The sequence below is a fragment of the Aphis gossypii genome, chromosome 2, assembly GCF_020184175.1.
Source record: "Aphis gossypii isolate Hap1 chromosome 2, ASM2018417v2, whole genome shotgun sequence".
Lineage (NCBI taxonomy): Eukaryota > Metazoa > Arthropoda > Insecta > Hemiptera > Aphididae > Aphis > Aphis gossypii.
Window position 1 is genome coordinate 65,419,290 of NC_065531.1, and position 5,189 is coordinate 65,424,478.

The 5,189-nt window shown below is 20.6% G+C and overlaps 1 protein-coding gene across 2 annotated transcripts in view; it reads left to right on the top strand.

The window, feature by feature from the left end:
- The window catches only part of LOC114124026 (calcium uniporter protein, mitochondrial), a 71,328-nt gene that overhangs the window by 16,528 nt on the left and 49,611 nt on the right, over positions 1-5,189 (top strand). The window lies entirely within an intron of this gene.

Genomic DNA, 5,189 nt, shown 5'->3' on the forward strand with positions numbered 1-5,189 from the left:
ATAGTGCTTTGTTATATGAATAAAGATATAGATATATGATTATCATATTATATCGTAAATAATTAATTAGTTATTTACTTTATGAAGTATTTTTAAATATTATTTAAGTTAAAAAAAACATTGTTGACTGTTAACCATTGAATTTTTAGAATAATAAACCACAGCAGTTGGATTTTTTTCGAAGCCCATTCCAATTTAATATGTTTATTGGATCAATATAAAATATAATATGTAGATATATAATATTCCTATCATAAAGTTAATTTATTTTTTACTCCATTGAGTTGGTACAACTTTTAGTATTTTAGATTCTGAGTGGAATAATGATTACTGTATTAAATTTTCAATTACGATATGATGTGTATTTTTTTTAAAAAAAAAGATTTATACTGGAAAAATGCTTTGATCTTCAAATTTAAATATGATTTCTGTTAGAGAATTGAATTTAGTTGGTATTTATGGTTCAAATTTATTTTATTAAATTATAAAAATTGAAGACTCTCAATACTTTTCAAAATAATCGAAAAAAAACAAATTAAAGAAAAACAGCTATTGTTACTTAAACCAATTTTCGAATCAATTAATTTTCTTTTTCTGGTGTAATTCAAAAAGAAATAATTTCGAATGTTTTCATTATTATAATTTTCTAAAGTAAATATTTTTAAATTTTTATTTTTTCAAATTATTAAATATAATACATTTTAAAATTCATATTTGACTTTTTTTAGAATCTTATTGGGTAATAATACAGTAGTTCTATTATTTTGTAAAGACTAATAGCGTGATGTGATTTTTGACAAAGCAGTAGAATTATCTCAAAATTCAAATTACTTTTTTAATTTTAAAAAAATGTTTTTCTTAGGATAATTCTAACAAAAAATAACTATAATAAAAAATAGATATGTGTGAATGTAATATATTTATGCTTATTTGTTATTACCTTCACTTAAAATTGAAATTGTATTTAATGTCAAAATAATCTGATTTGTACGAAATTGATCAATACTTTAAATATTTTTTTCTTTATTGAACATAATATGTAATTCTTTTTATAAAGTTTTGTTGTATTTATATTTAATATAATGGTTACATAAAATACAAGAGTCAAGAACTATTATATCGTATCATTTTGAAAACTTTAATGATTAAACTTGACGATTTGACAAATATAATTCTAACTAAAAGTTGAAATAAGTTAATGTTTACATTAAGCAGTACATACAACTTAAAAATATATGTCATCATAAACGTGTATGTAGTTATTTAAAATTTAAACATGAGTTTATACTTTATAACTTAATAAGTATTTAATAAAAGTAAAAACTGTGGTCAAGTGGGTAATGCTCTGATTTACAATAGGTATCGAGTGGATCTCGGACTTATAGAGTAGGTCACTATAATGGGTGTGTTAAATTTGAATGCAATGATAGGTATCATTGTGTACGAAAAACGATTCTGAACGGAGATAATTTTTTAGCCTAGGATATATATGTATTCCTATGTATAGGAATATAGATGTTAGAAAAGGTGGTTTATGTTTTAATAACCTGAATACCTCAAAATTAAATCATGTACAGAAAATGCCAATTTAAACAACTGCAGGTGTATGTTTCAAATTTCTACGACTAGAAATTTTTAACTATAATAAAAATTTTAAATTATTTTATTGTAAACCATTATTTTACGGGTGAATTTTTGAATTCTTAAAGATTTAATATGCATTTTAGATAAAATTTTTTAGTTGGCTAATGCCAATTTCTTAAATAATTATTGTATGCCAAACTTATGGAAAATGTTGTATTCAATTTTTAATTCTTAGCTACTAATACAAAGTTTTTTGTGAATTGTTAACTACAAAATAATTTGTAAATATTTATAATTTTGTCAATATTTGAACTTCAAAAGCTAATAAAAAAAAAATTGTGCCTATGTATTTTTATAATTTTTGTATCATTATAAGAATAATTTATGAATAATTTTTTATTAAATTTTCAAGTATTTTAACTTGGCTAAAACGATTTTATCTACATATGTATATAAAAAAAAACTAAGCAAAAACGAATACTTCAAATGTCTATAAATAGTCTTAAAATAAGCGAAATATTTTGAAAATTGATTTATATAAATAAAAAGCTAATCCAAAAAAGTAGGGAAACTTTTAAGTATTTACAACTTATACTTTTTGAATTATAACAAATATTTAAAATCGTTTAAGGATAAATTGTTATTGTTACGCGATTTCGTAAAAATTAAAAATACACACTCATAAAATGTTTTCCTATAATATATGGTTTTATCTATAGTTATTTGATGGAAAACTTATGGAAACTGTTATGTTGAATTTTTCAACCTTAGATATAAATACTAAACATTTTATGAATTTTCAACCACAAAATCATTTGCAAACTCTTGCGATTTTGACATATTTCGTAAAAAATTGAACTTTAAACGCTTATAAAAAAAAATTGTGACAAACGGTTTTTTAATTTTTTTTTTAACTACAATAAGAAAAATTTTAAGTATTATTTTAAGTGATTCGTTTTTGAGTTACAACAATACAAAAAAATCGATTTTGTCAAAAACCGGTTTTGAGTAACAAATTTCTGTTTTTCCGTTACTTTTTTGTAGTTTCCCTATTTTTTGAAAACTGCTGGAAACTTCTTACTCTTAATATCTATAATGCACCAAGGATATTTAATTTGCCACCGGAAACCACCCCTGGAGTTTTAAATTGAAGTATTATTTCGATAATTTATGCTGTACACTGACACAAACAAAAAAAAAAACATCATTGTAAATTTAATATATTTATCAATCCATTCAGATTTTAATATAGAAATCGTATTTGTTTTTTATTTACATATGTATACAATGTATATTTAGTGCGTAATTACAACATTTGAGTATAAAAAAGTTATGTAGATTGTAGGCACAGATTTTGGAATATATTTATAATATATACTTGCAATAATTTATTTATAGACACACCAACTTGTATATAATTATAAGTACGATTATATTAACTTACTATTTTCAGAACCCAAAATCCAAATTTGTAACAATTAATGGAACTTTTAGTTTGTGTGCTAAAGTTGTTAAGGTTAATTTTATGACTAATAATAATGAATTTAATTAATTAAATGGTTACCTGAACATAGATTTTGAATTACTGATAGGTGTATTATAACTTTTAGTATAAGGAATGTATAATAACTTTCCCTAGAACTGTTTTAATTATTTTGTATAATAAATAGTTAAAATATTTTTATTTTCTTACTATTCAAAAATATTAAAAATTTGGTTGTTTGGTTGTTCAAAATTAAATCAACTTTATTTTTTTAATTAATCTTTATTTCAAATTTTCGCTTTTTTTGTCATTTTGTCATCAGTTTTACAAAAGTTTTTTTTTTTTTAATATTAATCAAGATTTCTTTATTTTTTATACTAAATAATAGAAATACATAGATGCTTACAATTGCAATTATAGAAAAAGGGGAAATAGTAAGTAACTACTATGTTGTATATAAGGTTGTGAGTGATTGTCATGGTGTATTGGTGTAGGTCAATGTAATGTATACTTGTTTTTTTTTTTTTAATTTAATGATAATGAATTGCAAAAAAAGGATTGTAAGTGAAAACCATTAGCCTATATTACCAAGTAATATATCTTATGATATATTTATATTACAATTATTGTAATTAATTTTACTTTTAGTAAAACTGTTGGTGGCATTAATTTTTTCCAAAAATATTGCATTTATAATATGATTAATAATTATATAATTATATCATATATTATTGTGATTAACTTTTAGGGATACCGGCTTACCGTAAAACAACGTGAATAGGTTTAAAGTATAAATAGAATAAAATGAATAGAAATGTTGAAAAATATCATTGTGTTTATAAATTAATATAATGATAGGTAAATATTATGAAAGTTTTAAATCCAAACGAACAATATTTTTAATTACAACATAGATACAACAAAATAACTAAAGCTATTTTTCTTTGTAAAAAAATATCTAATTTCGTTCAATTTATCAACTGTATTAAAATTTTAATTTTTAGGTTACAAATATGAAATATTTGTACATTTTTAATTACAAAATAATTTTTTAAATCATTGTGATTTTGATAAATATTGTCAAAAGTTGAACATGTAATTCTTATAAAACTAAAATTGTTCCTATATACCTTTAATATTTTTAAATACATAGGTTTATTATTATAATAAAAAGTTATGAGGAATATTGAATTAAATTTTTAAGCTTTTCAAGCAAAACTTTTTCTATTGATATTAAATATCTAATAAAAATAAAAATATCTGTCAATGACTTAAAATGGGTAAAATCATTTTAAAAATTATACTGTGTGTGATGTGTATAACAATTACTAATATAATCAATATAGACATTAGGTAAAAATGTTAAATATCTACATATTAATTCGTTTTTGAATTATATCAAAATAAGGAAATCGATTTTATCAAAATTACTTTTGATTAAAAATTCCCGTTTATCCATACTTTGTTTTTTGTTTTTTTCGACTAAACTTAATTTGCTGCGATTTTTTTAACCTTTCCTTACTTAATTACTAACTAAATTTTTTTTCCTACCAGAAAATATACTGAAATTGAAAATCAAACCATTGTTTTCCACTATATAACGTGTACATCGACACATAAATAATAAAAACAAGACACGTTGTGAAATTAATACATTTATTGTTCTACTTTGAATCTAAAATAAATCAACAAAATATATGTATGAATTAATTTTTATGGGAAACTTTAAATGCTAATATTAAAATATAATAATATATATATTTTAATATATAATTTGCACAAAAGATATTTTTATTTAAACATTAAAAGTGAAGTGTTATGTGTATAATTAAAATATTAAAATAATTTGTTTTACAATTTTTATTTTTAAAAGACACTTCTATGAATATATATACTTATAACATTTATTTTTATTTACAAGTATTAAAAACAATAAAGAATAATAACATAATTATCTGTATATCAAATTATTTAAACAATTTTAGCAGGCATAATTAAAATAAAATAATATATCTTTTTTTTTTTTTTATAAGCAATTGTTGAGCTATCATAGCTGTATACTAGAAGCTAAATAAAAAAAAAAATATATTTTTTTTTAAATTTAAATATAGGCTTAATACTG